Source organism: Macaca nemestrina, chromosome 4 (genome assembly GCF_043159975.1).
Source record: "Macaca nemestrina isolate mMacNem1 chromosome 4, mMacNem.hap1, whole genome shotgun sequence".
In the NCBI taxonomy this organism is placed as follows: Eukaryota; Metazoa; Chordata; class Mammalia; order Primates; family Cercopithecidae; genus Macaca; species Macaca nemestrina.
Genome location: NC_092128.1, coordinates 4,499,802 through 4,519,599, shown reverse-complemented (window position 1 = coordinate 4,519,599; position 19,798 = coordinate 4,499,802). Strand labels below are relative to the sequence as shown.

Genomic DNA, 19,798 nt, shown 5'->3' with positions numbered 1-19,798 from the left:
ATGAGTGTCCGGAGTGATTAATGACATGAGCATGATGAGTAATTGATTGATGTCATGGATGTCATGAGTGATTGATGGGTGATGTCATGAATGTCCTGAGTGATTGATGGATTATGTCATGAACATCCTGATTGATTAGTGATGTGTACCATCCACAGTCGTGGGGGAGCAGGTGGCAGCCACATGCCATTCATCTATGATGTTTGGTATAATCCCCTGAAATGAATGAATACTTCCACACAGTGAGACTTCAGATTCCGTATTATCCAAGATGATGTACATTTGGAAGTTTGAGATTTATCCTAAAACTCACCTTGTTCTGCAGAATGAGGTGAAGGAGCTTGTTTTTTTAAGGGCCTAGACTCCTGAAGCATTATGGCAAGCCAAAATATAAGTGACAGCACGTCACTTCAGAGAAGAGAAAAGGGCATGCATGAAGAGATAGAGATTGAGACTTGGTTACCTGAAGGGATGGAAATGGCTTCATGGAAACTCTCCTGAGGGAGGCTGTTGCCCAGGGTTTCTGACTGAAGGGCACCTCTTCTGTCATATATCTTTTGAAGGAGGGAGAAGAAGTCTCCAGATCCTTCCAGAGTGGCTCAGGGCTGATACTGCGTCACACACCTTCAGAGCACTGGATCAACAGTGTAAGCAGGCGTACCCTTTGCATGATCCCAACATAGGAATTAAATATTCTACTGCTGCTCGAATTATTTGCTAATAACTCATGCCTAACCATAAATGAGTAGTCCCAGAGCTAGAAAAATGATATATAGTGTGCATCTTCATTGATAAAACGGTATTATTAGCCTCAAACATGTAGGGTGCTATTAATTCCCAACGGCAAATTTGAAAGCAAATGGTTTGGTTCTACAAACTAGTTAATCCTCTAGACATCTCTTATATCAAAATTTCCAAGAAATTAACCTCAGCTGCCCTTTTTAATTTTGAATTTGTCTAAGTGGATGTTTAGAACCGGTTTGAAGCTCCTTGGAGCATTGCTGGTGTGTTTGTAAGAACATCTGTTCAGTCTCTCAAACATTTGGAGCCATTTCCTTTGAGGCTGCATGAACCAAGAACAAGGAGAAGAATTCTCAAGGCAGGTTATATTGTTAGTGTAAGTGACATGAATACTTTGGAACATGTCACACTCTTCAGTAAATGCTACCAGACACCAAGCAAACCACTCATATTCCTCCTCAGTAACAACCAAACAAACATCTCCCATGGAAAAGAAGCTTCTCACTTTCCCACTCGACACCTTTCCCATTCCTGGGCAGTGGCAGGTATGCTCAACCTGGTACCAGCGTGACTTTCTACACTGGAGGTCATGTCCTGCAGTGTTTTACCTGAAATGTCCATTAAAAATCAATAATGGGGCCAGGCGTGGTGGCTCACACCTGTAATGCCAGCAGTTTGGGAGGCCGAGGCAGGCGAATCATCTGAGGTCAGGAGTTCACGACCAGCTTGGCCAACATGGTGAAACCCTGTCTATACTAAAAATACAAAAATTAGCCGGGCTTGGTGGCACATGCCTTTAATTCCAGCTACTCAGGAGGCTGAGACAGGAGAATCACTTGAACCCAGGAGGCAGAGGTTGCAGTGAGCTGAGATCGTGCCATTGCCCTCCAGCCTGGGCAACAAGAGTGAAACTCTGTCTCAATAAATAAATAAATAAATAAATACAACCCAATAAATAATGCCTCTAGAATGTGTCTATTTCTTTTATCCTTGTTGCCCCTGCTCTGGGTAATAAAAGCCGTTTTGTTACTGGTCAGTTTTCCTGTGAGATTTCCCACTAACCAGTTCACCTTGTTTCTGCCTGAATATGACCAGATGGTATTTCCTAAAGAATATCTCTCTTCAAAATGGCTTCCAGACCCAGCACTTTGGGAGGCCGAGATGGGTGGATCACGAGGTCAGGAGATCGAGACCATCCTGGATAACACGGTGAAACCCCGTCTCTACTAAAAAATACAAAAAACTAGCTGGGCGCGGTGGCGGCCGCCTGTAGTCCCAGCTACTCGGGAGGCTGAGGCAGGAGAATGGCGAGAACCCGGGAGGCGGAGCTTGCAGTGAGCTGAGATCCAGCCACTGCACTCCAGCCTGGGCGACAGAGCAAGACTCCGTCTCAAAAAAAAAAAAAAAATGGCTTCCAGAACACATACGTTTCTCTTTATTCTAAGTAAAATGATAGGAGAAATAAAAAAAATTAAAAAAAAACAGAAACAAAAAGACAGTGCCACTGGGCCACTAGGAAGGGGCCCCAATGGACTAGAATGTTGAAGAATTTTTCTAAAGTTAACATAAATGGTTCACTGTTAAAGTGAAAGCCAGACACAAGGGAGTGTAACACAATTGGCAAAAGACATGATTATAAAATGAAGACCAAAAAGAAGTTTGTTTTTTAAAAATTCTGAATTGTGGAGCACCTGTCAGAGTAGACGCTGCCACCTCCCATTTTTGCCTCTAAGACAAAAGGAGACTTGGCCAGGGAGACTTCCAGAGTGGACAGTGGGGCTGGAAGGGGAGCTGCACTGCAGGTGGCCACAAAGCCAAGGCCCCAAGCACTGCAAAAGGCCCCCTCACCCCTCATCACTGCCCTGTCTCCACCCACATGGGAATCTGCATTCATAGAGGGAGCAGCTCTGTGGCTGCTGAAGCCACGTGCCCACAGCCTGGGCCCCACCTGGACGAGAGAATAGCCAATGGGGTACCACTGCAGCACACAGGACACGCGAAAGGGAGGCCTCAGACTGAGCACCTGGGAAGGAAATCCCTGGAGAAGCATTTTAAAGATGTCGTCCATTTGCTGCAGCCAGACCGACTGTAAATATCCTCTGAGAGATTCCAGAAGGCATCACCTTGACCACACAGAGCGGTAAAGAGCAGACTGCTGTGAAAATGAAGGAAGCTGACTGCTCAAGACTTACAATATTTACAAAACAAATATTTTTAAATTCAGAAGAAGAACTGAATAGGTAGGGTAGTCCAATAGGTAGTTGCCCCCAAAAGCCTGGATCACGCTGACATAAATGAATAAGGCCTCTTAATTATTTCTAGTGCTTCTTCCCTTCACTTCCTGAAGTATTCTTGTTTGATCTAAATTATGAACAGAACAACACCAAAAAGTGCCCTAGAAAATACAACTGAAGGGCTTCCCAGAAGACCCGAGAACTGGATAAAGATGAACATTTAAAAACTTGAGAGCTATGAAAAATAGATCCAACAAATGTAATCTCTTGGTAGAGGCTTTAGAAGGAGAGACTGGGGAGAAGGAAGGGGAAAAAATAAACCAAGATATGATTGGAAAAACTTTCCCCACACTTTTGAGTCATCAGGCAAAAAAAGACCTAATGAGTTAATTCTAAGAATTTTGGAAAAGATCTAACGATAGATACCTCCTAATAAAACTTGACAATTCAAGTTTAGAAATTACATAAGATTACAGGCCAGGCACGGTGGCTCACGCCTAACTACACTAACTAATTTAATATAGACTGGTCCCATGAAACGTGTTCTTCATGTTTACTGAAAGCATATTCTTAAGGCCAGTGTTGGGGATGCCCTTCTGGCTACTGTACTTCAAGATGTTCTCTGCAGAGGGTCATTTGGAATAAATTTTCCTCTGGTCTCCACACCAGGAATGGTTGAGCTTCTCATAACCTATCTAATGGGCTGTGAATCGTGTTCCCCTACCCTGTGTTGGCTGCTAGAGAGCTTAGCATGAAATGTGTGGCATATGTGGGTAGGTCTTTATAGCACACATTTTATATTTTACTTGTTTTCCTGATTTCTTTTCTTTTTTTCTTCTTTTTACATTGTTCTGATAGTCTTACCTACTCATTTTAAGCTTATTTCATTTTTATCTGTGCATTCATATCGTCCTTATCTGCCTTGAGTTCTTTTTGCCACTAGATCCAACATGGATAGACTGATAATAGATGAGAGGGAAATGACTGACCGATTGATTGGCGGGTAGATACATATATCTACCTATTCCAAGTGAACGCATAGGTAACTTTATATGAGTCTTCTCTCTTACTTCAGAGGGAAGTACTGGTGCCTGTGGATAAAGTTTTAGGGAGCCAGATTTCAATTTAACATAAAGAAAAAGTCACCAAGGTCCTAACCATCATTGTATGGATCTCACTGTGTGTAATATATGGACATATGGTAAAGGTGGACATGCCAAACTGTCATCCCAGGAGTTCTCCAGGCAGAAACTAGATGACCAGTGATAGGCACGTTTTTGTAGGATCGCTGTTTGGATTATTTTGGACTAGATGGACTAAGGCCCTTGCCAGTTTATATATATACACTGTTTTGTTAATATTAAAATGTTTTCTCAAGTCAAAGTATAGCATTTGCTTTTCAGTTCAATCAAAGGAAACAGTAAAACCATTTTGGTGACTACAAAATGTCAACTACTAGTTAAGAGATATAAGTCAAAGTTACAGCCTCCTGTTAATCCCTGTCACCCTCCAGGAAATTCACACCAAGCCTGTGCAGACCCACAGCAGCACTTTCAGTTAAAAGCCACTGTGGAATACCTGTCTCAAGTTTCCCTGATGTTATTTCTGTACCTGTCAAACTAGCAACTTATTTAAATATCTGATACAACCTCCAAGATTCAACCCCATAAACTTTCCCTGGTCACATCCTCACTTCCTCCTAACCTGGGGCTCTGAGGGCATTTTTTTGCCTTTACACTGTTGCATCTTGTCCATCTCCCTTACAGGTGCTGAGCTCCCAGAGGCAAGACTGTTTCACTGACATCTGTGCAGCAGCCTTATAATAGACTGTCTTCATCCATTCGGGCAGCCGTAACAAAATACTGTAAACTGGGCAGTGTCTAAACAGCAGCAATTTATTTCTCACAGTTCCAGAGGGTGGGAAGGCCAAGGCCAAGGCAACTCGGTGTCTGGTGAGGGCGTGCTCTCTCACTGCATCCTCGCATGGTGGAAGGGGCAAGGGAGCCCTCTTGGGCCTTTTTTATTAAAGCCCTAATCCTATTCAGAGGTCTCCACCCTCGTGACTCGATCACATCCTAAGGCCCCACCCCCTAACACCATCACCTTGTGGGTAAGGATTTCAACAGAGGAATCTAGAAGGGACACAAACATTCAAACCATAGCCCAGACTGAGTATATATGTAGTTGATACATGAACAGCCATTGAGTCATGACACCGTGCCAGACTGTGATATTCACTTTGTGGGTTCAGGGGGGCAAGAAGACCCAGTCCAAGCTCGTAGGAACCTTATGGACCAAAGCTGGTGACAGTGTCACCCATCCCGCCCTCACTTCATCTACGTCTGTGCTCACGGATGCCTCCCTGGCACCCTCTCAAAGACCCACCCTAATTGCTCTCTAGCCCTCATCCTGCTCCTCCATCCTGTTTCCTGCTCCTCATCCTGTTTTCTCTGTTGCACGTTTCACTCCTGCCATTGATTTTTCTGTGTATGTTTTCAAATGCCCATCTTCTCAACTGGCATGTCAGTTCAGTGAGTATAGGAAGTTGTCTGACCCACCACTTTGATCCTAACATCTAGTGCAAGAGCTGTGGCATAGTGTCCTCCATCAATTAGCATTTTTGAATGGGTGAATGAAAGCTGCACTGCCATACTATACTTTGGGGCCAATGTAGACCTAGTTTAAGGTCATAATATTACTCTAGAACTTCCTGGAAAATAGGTTAATACACACGCCATTTTTAGGTTACAATAAAAGCTGCTTCTCACGTTGTGAGAAGCCAAAATATTCTTTGAGACATTTTTTTTTTTTTTTTGCCCTCATTTATAAAAGCGTGCTCACAAGATCTGGAAGTGTGAACACTGATTTAATTTCTTTAAACAGAAATGTTGTAAACAATGAAAGAGGATCATAAACAATTAAAATAATGCAATATGCAGTTTGAGCCAGGGGTCTGATGCTGTGGTGAGCTATGATGGCACCACTGTACTCCAGCCTGGGTGACAGAGCAAGATCCTAACTCTAAAATAATAATAATAACAATAATGCAATATGTAGTTTTAAACCCTATACTTAATGCACAGTAAATGGGTCTGAATGAATTTTCCAAGTGAACACATAGACCTTCTTGGTAACTTTATATGTGTCTTCTCCATTACTTCAGAGGGAAGTACTGGTGCCTGTGGATAAAGTTTTAGGGAACTTGATTTCAACTTAACATAAAGAAAAAGTCACTAAAGTCCTAATACATCATCGTATGGATCTCATTGGGTGTAATATATGGACATACGGTGAAGGTGGACATGCCAAACTCTCATCCCAGGAGTTCTCCAGGCAGAAACTAGGTGACCAGTGATAGGCATGTTTTTGTAGGGTCCCTGTTTGGATTATTTTGGGCTAGATGGACTAAGGTCCTTGCCAGTTTAAGAGTCTGTGATTGTTCTTCTCTGACTGACTCAGTAGAGCAGCTTCAGGGCCCATTGCAGCACCCAGGCAGATCTGCCACCTTCTCCAAAGATCTTGTGTCTCTGGCTCCATGCAATGGTGCTGACGGTAATAATAAAAAACCAAATGCATGGAGAGATACTAAAGTGCATTCTGATTAATCATCAAAATTCATTGGATCTATGAAGTCAAAATTTAGTATTCTGCAAACTTTGTTAAATTGCCTATTTTGAAAAGTTGATCTTTGTCAGTCACTCAAGACAAAGTCAGTTCCATTCTTCTCCTTAGTGGCTGTTGTGAAAAGTCTGTTTCTTAGTTGTAGATCAGGAAACAGTGCTGCTTGACTAGAGGATTCCTCGCCTTACACAAAAACTGCTGACACATTTTGATCAACAGTAAAATACTTATCCATCTCTTCCACCCATCTTTCAAAAGTGGATAACTTATTCAGATAACTTATTCTTTAAGGAACTTTTGTTGTTGTTGCTGTTTTGTTTGTTTGTTTGCTTTTTGAGACAGAGTTTCGCTTTTGTTGCCTAGGCTGGAGTGCAGTGGCGAGACCTCAGCTCACTGCAACCTCTGCCTCCCAGGTTCAAGCGATTCTCTTGCCTCAGCCTCCAAAGTTGCTGGGATTATAGGTATGTGCCACCATGCCCAGCTAATTTTGTATTTTTAGTAGAGACAGGGTTTCACCATGTTGGCCAGGCTGGTCTCGAACTTCTAACCTCAGGTGATCCACCTGCCTCAGCCTCCCAAAGTGCTGGGATTACAGGTGGGAGCCACCGCACACTGCCAGGAATGTTATCTTAGTAAAATGAATTATAAGAGGTAGGAAGCATTTACCATTTCCTAACAAAAGTTTCTACTTTAGCTATGAAGACATAAAAGAATCAGTCCCAAACTTAATTATTGATGCTAATGAGGAGGAAAAAGATGAGAGAAAATCAGATGCTTCCCTGGCTGTGCATTTCTGCTTCAGCAATTCCCTGTTGTTTAAGAAAAAGGTGGCAAACACAGGTGCCCACTGCAGCCAGAAAGGAATGGAAATGAGTGAGCCCCTCTTTGTGTCATATAATGGAGGCCACTGGAGCGAACCCCCGGTCTCTGACAGGAGCCATTGTGACTCAGCTCCGGTCAGTCATTGCCATTCAGAAACTGTTAGATTTCCAGTTCTTCCAGTATTTCAACAGAAGTACAAAGTCCATATTTTCATATAAAAATCTGATTTTTAAATGTTGACACCCATTACAATTTGAAAAATATCTCTTTTGGCCAAATGAAACACCTGCAGGCCACATCTGGTCCGTGGGTGACCAGTGAGTGGTGTTCAATACACCAGATGGCCAAAGAGGACTTCCTCCTGTTTCTCAGCCTCACTTACAAGCTGCTCACTGGATCACTGTGAAATCACCAAAGCTTACGTAGCCAGAGGGAGCCGTAACAGAAGTGGATGCGCTTAAGTCTTAGGGATCCAACCTGGACACTCAGGGATCCACAATACTTTTTACACTGATCTGTATGTAAGACGATTTTAAATCTACCTGTACTGAATTCCAAGCTATGCAACATAGCTGAGTAAGACAGTGTTCGTAGTAATACATTTCTCCACTTCAGCTTGCATAAGTTGTCTTCCAAGAAAAGGAATAGTTGTCACTTGTTCTACCAGCTGTCAGTCAGTCTTTTCTTGATGCTCCGGGAAGCTCTTTGGCCTCCTCAGTGCCTTCGTCACCGACATGAGCATCTCTCCGTGTGAGGAAGAGAGAATGCTGTCATGACAGGGATTGTGGTGACTGTTGAGTCTGCATTTGCTGCCTCCGTGTTGAGGAAACCAGGGCCCCAGACTTGCGCATGGCTAGTTAAGAGGGGTCAGGACTGCTTCCCCGTGCCCCTACTGCCACGCCGCTGTTTCTCCAATGTCAGTCTTCTCGTTCACGTTCTGGTTAGTTCAGTAGCAGGTCACTGAGGCTTTCTGTGCTTGGCACACAGCACGTGGAGAAGGAACAGGAAATAAACCTGCAACATTCGCTAAGGGAAAGGTAGAAAACAAAGATCAGGGTCACACATTGATTCTCACAAGGCCTGTTGGTTTCATGAGCACTGGTTTTATAGCTTCTCAAACCACGGCTAACTCACATCTGGGTGAGAAAATAGCAGATGGTGATTCCAGCCACTCATCCCACCACCCAGAAACTTATATCCTATTGAGTAACCGCAGAGGAATCAGTCCAAAGGGAATTGCTTCACCCCACATTTCACAAACGCAAACCCATGATCATTACAAGAATGGGAGCTGCAACTAATCCTAAGAATGGTGAGCAGTTCTAATTCTGCACATTCTGAGTTTGGCACAGTTCATGAGTTTAATAAATATTTGATGCCTTCGAATAGGAACAAGGAGTTTTATGGATACAAAATGTGTCTTAAGTAACTGTTGAGAAAAGAAATGTTGGCTTAGCTTTAGAGAAAGTCTCTGTCTTCCTATACCACTCTTTATTTTCTAGACATTAAATTGGATGTATATTCTTGGTCAATATCCCATATTAAAAATGTACTCCCCGAAAATATTAGTGTGGGTGACAGTTTGCTTTGTAATCCTGATTCCCTGGCCAGTTTCCCTGTTATCTTCCCAACTGTCTCCTAGCTGAATTGTTCAGTGGTTATTATTTTACAGACTTATGGAGATTCACAAGGACGAAGATGTCCATTTCTCCACCAACACCCAAAGGCTTCTTGAGAACCTCCCGGTGATGAAAATTGAGAGGGTTTCTATGTGCTAGAGCTACTAACCAAACACGGAACCACAGCCTTCTCGTTGGCACTGTTGTCCAACAGCAACGACAAAGCCTAAACAGAGCAGAGAAGGGAGAGATTCGAATAATGAATTAGAAAAAACTCCTTACAAAGTGCTTTCTTCAAGAAATGTGGGACCAAAGAGGCCTGCAGCTTTGTCTCTTAATGGAGATAAAGTAGGATCATCCATATGCTTAAAATAGTCACATGCAAAGAAAAATAAGCAGAGACATCTGGCTAAATGTTACGTCTGCTTTCACTTTCATTAATTTTCTTTCCCAGAAGAAGGTATTAGTTAATGTTAGACAGCTGTCGAATGATACACCACTTTAAACACATTTTTAAAGCCACTATTTCATAGTTTGTAGCTGTAAGTCCATCAGAGTGAGACAACATGAACATGAATATGGAGAACCTAGAAACACAACATAGCATCTATCATAGTAGACATCATTTCCTAGCACATAGTTTAAGCTACGTTGACAAGAAGTGTCTGAAGTTTTTATTACTTGTTTCTACTTAGAATGGTAATATATACTATTTTTAAATCAGGTGTTATGGGTATATGAGATATATAATCTACATTGAATTCCACCCCTTCCCAGACACATGCGTCCACACACAGGCACGCACACACGCACACACAGGCACACACACATGCACATGCACGCACATGCACACACACGCACACATGCACGCACACACACGCGTGCACATGCACACACACACGTTAAGATACCCACTGGATTTTGAATATCTCAATCAGCTCTTCCCTATTCTCAATCTCTTATCCTTTTTTTTCCCCTCTTCCTCCTCTCCCCTCCCTTCTCCTTCCCCTCCCTTCTTTATTCTTCTGGCCAATTCAGTCTCAGAGCCTTTAGCTGGGTGAAGACAGGTGGGCATCTGCACAGAGAAGCAGCCCTGCATGGGCTGCCTGAGCTCAAGCCAGGAGGTGGGGTCATCTGCCGCCTGGGAGCACCTGGGCTGTAGAGTCAGCCCCGGGCAGGAAGAGGAGGGCGTCGGCGCAGAGGGGCGGCCTGTCGTGGGAAGTCAGAGCCTGAGAAGAGTAAGGGGCGCATCTCTCAGAAAGGGTGGCCCAGTGGGGGTGTCCAAGCCCAAGGAGAGTGAGGAGGGGGTGTCTCCCAGAAAGGGCAGCCTGGTGGGGGTGCCCAAGCAGAGTGAGAAGGGGGCGTCTCCTAGAAAGGGTGGCCCGGTGGGGGTGTCAGAGCTCAAGCAGAATGAGGAGGGGGTGTCTCCCAGAAAGGGTGGCCTGGTAGGGGTGCCCAAGCAGAGTGAGGAGGGGGTGTCTGCCTGAAAGGATGGCCCGGTGGGGGTGTCAGAGCCCAAGCAGAGTGAGGAGGGGGTTGTCTGCAAGGGGAGGTAGCAGTGGTGGTGATGAAAATGTCTTAGACTCGGGAGCTAGATCAAGTAAGAACAGTAAAGATCATGAAAACTCAGTTTCTCCCTGTGGGGATGGAGTCACACATATAGGCAGGTGGAAACTGGAGGCACACCTGCGTGGTGCTGGACTGGATCTGGGGGGAGTGGAGTGAGTCCCCGGCTTTCTAAACGCAGCACTGAACTTCCAGCTGAATCTTCCTGGGACTATTTGCAGAACTCGAATAGGGTGTGAGGATTAGCTTGTAGGAGCGCACCCGTGTTCATTTCCTGACTGTCTCGGTAATGCTGGGGTTCTGTAGGAGAACGCCTTGTTTGTAGGAGACACATCCCCAAGAGCATTTGGGGAAGGTGGGGCATCAGCTCAGGGATTCCTTCTCAAATGCTTCAGGGAGCAAAGTCCTTTGCCCTGTACTTGCAGCTTTCCCTAAGTTTGGAGTTATGGTAAAATATTTTTTTATTAGATAAAATTTTACAAAAATGCATAAACTGTGTGCCTGGCAAAGGAATTGAGCATGAAGGTCACTAGCTTCAGGTTGCAAAGTGCTCTTCCCTGCCACCAAGCGTGCAGCCACCGGCAAATGACAAAGTCTTATTCGCAAAAACTTAAAAAGTTTTCTAAAGAAATAGCTGCTAAAGAAAATGAGAAGCCAGATAGAAAAGGCATTGCCTAGTTTATTCCTCTCTATTTGAGACCTTTTCATCATCTTTAACATATTCCAGTGGACTACATTAAACACCTGAGCAGATAGAATGTGCACATGTTCTAGTAATCGGTATATTTATTTCATGAAGGTCATTATACTAGAATATGATCATTGTAGTTCAGGAAGAAAATCTAAACGTGTTTCCCCTGGGCTCTGACCCATGCAGATGTCAGTACGCCTCCACAAGGGCCATCTTCCAGGTTAACAGGTTACACTTAGCTCAGCTTTAAGATGGCCATAAATCTTAAAACTGTGGCATACTGACTTTCATTTCAGAGTCAATTCTCAATAGCCTACACACCTCAGAATTTGTTTTTTAGTTTTTCAGTCCTACTTTCAATTATTTACAGTACCCTGAACATCAAATACAGTCTCGGTCTCGTACCTTTGTCAGTCATGCTATCATCAAGAATGCAGTTAATTGTATTTGTAAATGCCTGATTATAATTGGCATATTTATATTACTAAAACACCAGTGCATTTGCCACATGCTAGAAGATAAGTAAAACAGACCAAGAGGCCGGGCGCAGTGGCTCATGCCTGTAATCCTAACACTCTGGGAGGCCGAGACAGGTGAATTGCTTGAGCTCAAGAGTTTGAGACCAGCCTGGGCAACATGGCAAAACCCTGTCTCTACAAAAAAAAAAAAAACAAAACAAAAATTAGCTGGGCATGGTGGCATGCATCTGTAGTTTCAGCTACTCGGGAGGCTGAGGTAGAAGGATTGCTTGAACTTGGGAGGTCGAGGCTGCCGTGAGCTGTGACTATGCCACTGCAAGCCAGCCTAGGCAACAAAGTGAGACCCTATAAGAAAGAAAAAGGAAAGGAGAGGAGAGGGGAGGGGAAAGGAGGGGAGGGGAGAAAGAAGGGAAGGAAGGAAAGCAGGAAAGAAAGAGAAGGAAGGAAGGGAGAGAGGAAGGAAGGAAGGGAGGAAGGAAGGGAGGAAGGGAGGGAAGGAGGAAAGGAGGAAAGGAGGGAAAAAGAAAAGAAAAACAGACCAAGATATTAGCAGGAAAGGGACTGGATTTCCAGCAAATTGGGAGTCAGCCCAGGAGTAATACCGGCTCACTGGCCAACAACAATCGGGTGGTTCTCGGCAGTTGGGGGCTGGTATCATACGTAAGAGCATCAGGCTCAGACAGATGGGAACTTTGAGATTTCTATGATTAGCCTGGTAATTCTAAGAGGAACTGCAGACTATTTGCCATAGATAAGATGCTTCCTCCGTCCTGCTCAAAGCCCTCCCACCCTTCACCCCCAGCAAACACCATCTCCGCTCCTCATGTGGCATCAAAGGCCCTCCACGGTTGAAAGTCAGCCTTCCAGAAGTGCCTCCTGTGGTTCTGGTGCACAGACCACCCCCGGGCCCTTTCTGTTTGCTGTTCAAGTCTCAAGACTGCCTGTGCCCACCCTCAGCTGCGCCCTTGCCGCTGCCGTTCCCACCACCTGATAGCTCCTTGCCAGTCTTTCAGGCTGTCAAAATCCTAACCTTTGAAAATTCTCTGGTGCATCAGCTTTCTAAGTATTTCCTGAGCAAGTGTTAAATGATCTTGATTTTTTTTTTTTTTTTAGTCTTCTGGCTACGCCTTTGAACAGTTTTTCCTGTCTCTGTCTTTTTCATCTCAGAAATCCACATTAGCTGCTGTCTTTTTTCTGACCACTTGTTCAGTCCTTACCTCCTTTCCGTCCGGCTTCCTCTCTCCCAGGCTTGTCCACTGATTGCTCTCACAAGGTCACTGCTCAGCCACTAACTGCCACAAGTTCCAGGAAGAGGCAGAGCAGAGGCCAGGCCAGGAGACAGGAGTCGCTCACTCAGGGGGCACTAGGGGGCCGTTCCGGGGGCAGTTTGGTCCAACAAAGAGGCACTTGAAGGAGAATAGTGGAAAATCAGTTTGGAAAGATAGATTGAGATAAGTAGAGATGTACGAACATTGCAACCAGAGATCATTGTAAATGATGTCCTACTGTATAGCCCTAGAACAATGTGACTGTCCAGTGGAGAAATCTCACCAGCAAGGTGGTTTCTTGAAGAAAAGGAAGTTTGCCACGCAGAAAGCACCAGCTGGTTCTGAGCAAAGGGTAGTGCCTGGACCAAGAATCAGGGCATGAACTGGCCTCCTGGGTTGTCCCGGCCTTAATCGTACTTAATCGTACAGACGGCATGCAGGGTTGCTGCTCACAGCCTGTTTCTACTATCTATGCGTCCACATTTTAAAGACATCTCCAAGTACGCACCGTGCACGCCCCGTGGAGAGGAGGCATCTGCATTTCCACCCCTCAGATAACTGCTGGTGCCCAGTTCATGTTTCAAGTATGAGTTCCTTCATTCCACGACCAGGCTTAAGATCCTTTTGGTAGATGAACTGGATGTTCACATCCATTATTGCTGGACGGCCACAGAAGCGATTCTCGCGGCGTGGTTGTAGCCGTGAACCCTCTCCAGGAATCTTTACCGCGGACTTTGTTTCTGCCTTTCGCTGTCCAGGCCCAGGTGACCGTGTCATCCCTATGGTGAGTGGGTACCCTCCTTCACCCTCAGAAGCCACCCTGCCCCATCCTTAGCCCTGCCTTAGGAAAAGGACCACAGACCTCTCCATCTGGAAAGACAAAGAAACCACAAGGATGAATCCACACCAATCCACGACCCATTGTCCACTGTGGAGAGCTCTCCAGGCTGCCTGCCGCCAAGAGCTTTCAACAGCAGCCAGGAGCCAGACGCACGAGGCTGGGAGATGCTTTGATGAGATCTTCAATCATCACTTGACCACACAGGCCACAGTGCTATGGTAGAAACGCTCCCTGCTCCAGGGGCCTCTAATGTAGGGTAACCTAGAATGGAGGCAGAGCTGGGTAGAAATCTAAAAAGGGGAAAAAATATCTTTATTGCAAAAATTTTAGAAAGGAAGGCTGCCGAAAGGATGTTGATTCTTCTTAAGAAAACTTTCTGCACATCATCTTTGCATTTCTGTGCTAATTTCTACTGCAATTTATTTTCTCATCCCAGCAGGTAGCAATTTCAGGTGACAGTTTCTGAATGTTACAAATGTTATTTCTTTTTTTAAAAAAAAACCGCTTGAAATCAGACTTAGCAATCCAGATTCATTTTCCCATTCGGTATGAGTGGGAGCATTTCATTAGCCATCATCAAGTTTTCCTTTTCATGACAGGAAAGCCCACAGAGACCTGAGAACCACTCATTTACCACAGCGTTTCCCTGCGATTCATGTAACTGGGGAAACAAATCTGCATCTGTGCCTCCTCTGGCCTTACTGATTGTCAGAGAGTTCATCTCTTGTCCTGTCAGTTAGAGCAACAGTAGGAGCCGAGCTGTGTATAGTAAGCTGGTAGCTTGAGATTCTGACAAATCTTTACAAAAATATAAAGGCTTCTGTGGCCCTCTCCTTCCTCACAAATTAAACCCACAGGAAATAGTGTATTACGAGACTTTGTAAAGCAGAATGCAGTTCATCTTATTGAGAAAGCAAAACCCTGCCAGGTTGATTTCCTTCTCAGTAGCATCGGGACAATGTCAGGGAAGCCGCTGTCCCAGTGCTTCATTTCCCTAACACAGGCTGTGACTCTTCCCTCCGTCTTGTGTTCAGTCCAGTTCCTGAGTGGCTGCCGTATGCCAGGCAATGAACTGGGAGCTGGGGATCAATGCCTTTGAGGGGCTTGTGTTGGAGGGGGAGACAGGTACTCAGGAGGGCTGTTCTTCACTGTGACAATGCCGGGACAGAGACATGCTCTGGGGCCTGGAGGACCCAAGGAATTCCACATCTAAGTGCCAGGGACTTTGCTGGAGCCAGCGATAAATACACATTTGCATGAAGAGGCATCGTGCTAGACCTGGGGAGTGACGGACACACATGAAGTCTCTACCCAATAAACAATCATGGGGCCACACCACTGGGAGCCTGGAAGCTGCTAGTAGCCCAGGAGCTCACCTTCTTCCTTCCCAGTAACAAAGTCACCACCCATTTTACAGATGAGAATATTAAGACACTCATTACGTCTCGCGCGAGGGCACACAGCTGATCAGGGGCTGAGCCCACACGAGAACCGGAGTTCCTCCCACATCCGCACACCCCAGCTGCCTGTGCGCGGTGCTCTGCTCTCTCCCGTGCACAGAGAAACACCAACATTTTTGCTGACACAGTCGCAGAAATCTCTTCCACAGACGTAAGTGTGTTGAACCCTAGTGACGTCCTAGACACAAGAGGGCACTGCAGTACCGCACATTTGTGCTTCTCCTCGCAGGCCCGCGATGGGTTCTGCAAGTGACTGGTAACTTCCCAGGGGAAGGTGTTACCTCCAACGTATAAACCACACACCATGCTGCCGCGACTGACGATGTCAAGACCACCCTGTGGGGACCCAAGGAATCAGGCCCTTCAGTTCGAGAAGTCTTTCTTTGGGACCCACTGTTTGGTAGATGCCAGGCAGAATGCCGCGTTTGCGGAGATGAGGACAGAGGCCCTGCCCTCACGTAGCCCAACGTCTAGGAAAATGAACCCCACTGGGAAACCAGTCAAGGGACCCGGGCTTGGGGAAGGGACTAGCACGTGCTGAGAGCTCTGCTAAGTAGAGGCATCTCACTCATGCCATGCAAGCAGCCTGGGCTCCGATGCACACAGGAGCAGTGCAGAAGAGTGAAGGTCCCGGGGTCCCAGTGCCTTGCCAGCATATTGTCATAGTGACAGGCACACACAGCCAGCAGGAGGACAGTCAGAGGCAGAGGGTGGCAAGGTGTTTAAGAAAGGCCATAAGGGCTGCAGGAAGCCAAGAAAAGGAGTGTTTGGTAACTGGTAAAAATGGGGTGGGGGGAGGAAAAGGTAGATAGCCCCTCATCGAGAAGGAGCAAGAAGAAGTGACTTCTGTGTGCCTTGGCTGCCTCGTCTACAAATTTGGGATAGTAGTAACCAGCCTTATACGGCTGACGAAGTGTAAATTACATATTATCTGAAACACTCAGAGCAGGACCTGTTGCTGGTAGACGGTGGTGATGCTGGCGGGGATGCTGATATTGATGCTGCTGTCATCCGTCATTGCAGCTCCAACTCTAACACCGTATCTCAGAGGTGGGGGGCTCCGGTCATTCGCACCAATTTCCTGTCGTATGGGGAAAATTCACCTCTTGTTTCCGACACCTGGCGACATAAATTCACATAGCCACCAGTTAATAGCGGCCGATGAGTTTCCATTCTATGCAAAAAAATTACACTAAAATGACCAAAGATTCTCATAGACAAAGGAAATTTGAGGGCAAAGGAAAATTATGTGGAGAAAGGAGTTTTATTTTCTTTCTGGGTACAGGAGTCGGTGGTGGCCTTAGCAGAACTGGATATGGAAGGCCTAGGCTGGGCCTGGACAGTCCCAGGGCTTCACAGATGTGGCTCATCTTCACGCAGAGAAGAATAAGGACACCTGTCCTCCGAGTACTCATTGCCCAGTGAGGCCATCAGCACCATTTCCAAATAGAAACAAGATGAAGAAACAACTCAGTGATGAGTTGTGCCTTGCCAGGGTGGGCGGACACTCGGCCTCCCCTAGCTCGTAAGCTAGCATCTGTCTCTGTCTCCGTAGAAATCCCAGCTGCCACTGAGGAATATTTACACTATCACCAACAGCTCCCAGCCGGGTGTGGTGGCTCATGCCTGTAATCCCAGCACTTTGGGAGGCCGAGGCAGGTGGATCACCTGCGGTCAGGAGTTCTAGACCAGCCTGGCCAACATGGTGAAACCCCATCTCTACTAAATACAAAAAAAAAAAAAAAAATCAGCCAAGTGTGGTGGCGAGCACCTGTAATCCCAGCTACTCGGGAGACTGAGGAAGGAGAATCACTTGAACCTGGGAAGTGGAGGTTGCAGTGAGCTGAGACCGTGTCATTGCACTCCAGGCTAGGCAACAAGAGCAAAACTCCATCTCAAAAAAAAAAAAAAAAAAAAAAAAAAGCTCCCATTTATTTCACTCTAATAAAGGCCAAGCACTGCAAAGAGCATCTATGTCACTTACCTTTTAGAAACGACGCTGTTGTCCACATTTCACACGTGAGCAGAAGCAGACTCAGACACTAGGGTTGCACGGTGGTAAGCGGAAGCGCTAAAGAGTAAAGGGCATGGCCCTCACTAGACCCTGGCTGTTCTGCTGCTGTGGGATCGTGATGTTCATGGCAAAGAAGTAAAGTCGTATGTATTCATTGCAGAAATGACTATCATTTGTGGTCCAGAGACTGGAAGAGCCCCTTTCCTCTTTGATGTGATTTGGGGCCAGTTGTCTATGGTCTGAGAAAGATTCTAGCAGACACACTGCCACAGGGCACCCCTGCTCTGGGAAGGTCTGTTCTGATAGTGACTGCTTCTGTGCTGTATTTCGCTGGCTTAGGGGTGTCTGAAAATATAGCCTAAGTATGATATATATGGGAAAGGGAGAAAGGGAATGACTCAGATGAATAGGGTCAGTGTGCACCACATGGAGCTCTTCTGACATCACCTTAGGGCAGTGGACCCTAAGACCTACCTCTAGCTTCCTTTTGTGACTTATTCCCCCCAAAATTGTGTTAAAGTCCTAATGCCTAGGAAATAGGATCATTGTAGATGTAACTAATTAAGGTGAGGCCGTATTGGAGTAGGATGGACCCTGGATCTGATACGAGGGGTGGCTTTCCGAGAAGAGGAGAAGAGACAGACACAGGAGGCAGACGCTGCTGTGTGACATCAGAGGCAGAGGCAGGAAGAACAAGCCATGGACTGATGGCCCCCACCAGAAGCTGGAAGAGCTGCCGCCCTGCGCACACCTTCGTCTCGGACTTCTGGCCTCCAGATCTGGGAGACAATCCGTTTCTGTTGTTTGAAGCTGCCCGGTCTGTGGGACTTTGTTAGGACAGCCCTGGGAAACTGATCTAGTCCCCGAGTACCTACTCCTCCAAATCCTTCTTCAACCACCTACAATTCCTCTCTGACTTAAGGCTGACAAGGAACTTGCTTTAAATCATTCCCTTAGCGCAGTGGACCCCAAAGTGTTTGGGTGCCTGGATTTTGTTAGAGACACAAATTACCAGGCCCCAATCACAAACCCATGGAGTCAGAAAGACGAGGCTGGTACCCACCCGTGTCCACTTTAACCAGCCATCCGGGTGATGCAGATGCAGTTCAGAGACTGAGAGTCTGACATGTACAAAATGCCCATTCTTTGCTTCCAAGACACACTTTTCCTATTTTCATCTTCTGAAATCGGAATGCATCTTAGACAATCTGAAAATCTTATGATTAATAAATCAGTGGTTCATCTTACAGTTGGGGGTGTCTCAGAATCAATGAAAAAGAAGGACTACAAACCTCCACCTGCTATGCCTGTGAGTGCTGCTTTGTTTCAGAAAGCGGCGTCTGATGGTGCAGAGGATCCTGTGATTTTAAAGCGGTTTGTGTCCCAGCAGTGAGCACTGTAATGAGCACCTCAGGCACACCGTGACCTTCAGGAATGTTCCTCCGAGGCTCCCAAACCTTCCCTTCGTTTATGATGCACCAAAGCTGGCCTGGGGCCTCATCTCTGGGTCTCACTTCTGTTTAATTACCGGGAGCTTTGTTTCTGCTGCCTGCCCGCCCGCCGGCCGCCTGCCGCCCGGCTTTCAGAAGCGTCTCCGGGTCTGGAGGCATCACTTCGAAGATGCAGCCCCTTGCGTGGAGGGGAGGCCTCTGGCTGGGGGAAATATGTATTTGGTCGACGTGTTTTCTTCTGTCTCCTCTGCCAGTATTTTCTTCTGAAGCACACAGCACTGCCTCACCCATGCCCAACCCACCTGGGGAGTTGAGCCTCCAGATGCAAATAGTGTGCAGTTTGGAGGCTGGTGTTTGAGGCCCAACAGCTGTTCTGTCACACTTTTACAACACGGTTATTAAAGCAGGAGAGAAGTAATTAAAAGTGTCACTTGTGCGGCTGTTCGAATTATATTTCCACTTCCTCTCCACAGAGCATTCATTAGGTGTTACAAAAATATTTCATTGTGGTGTTTTACATCATTAATTTTGTTTAAATTATTCTTAATTGCTCACTGACATGACAAAAAATGAGGAGGAAATTGGGAGGAAGAGATTTTATTTTAACAACAAAAAAACTGTAAAGGGTGAATTTTATTTATTTTGATTTTGATTTTACTTCTTTTTAAGATGAGTTTCTCTCTTGTCACCCAGGCTGGAATGCAATGGTATGATCTCAGCTCACTGAAACCTCTGCCTCCCCAGTTCAGGTGATTCTCCTGCCTCAGCCTCCCAAGTAACTGGGATTACAAGTGCCCGCCACCATGCCCAGCTAATTTTTGTATTTTTAGTAGAGACAGGGTTTCACCATGTTGGCCAGGCTGGTCTCGAACTCCTGACCTCAGGCAATCCGCCAGGCTCAGCCTCCCAAAGTGCTGGGATTACAGGAGCGAGCCACTGTGCCCAATCTGAATTTTAGTAATGAGTCCTGGGCTGGTGTGGGCATGACTGT

General features: G+C 45.9%; 1 protein-coding gene across 5 annotated transcripts in view; it reads left to right on the top strand.

The window, feature by feature from the left end:
• The window catches only part of LOC105474942 (dipeptidyl peptidase like 6), a 1,161,442-nt gene that overhangs the window by 1,085,852 nt on the left and 55,792 nt on the right, over window positions 1-19,798 (top strand). The window lies entirely within an intron of this gene.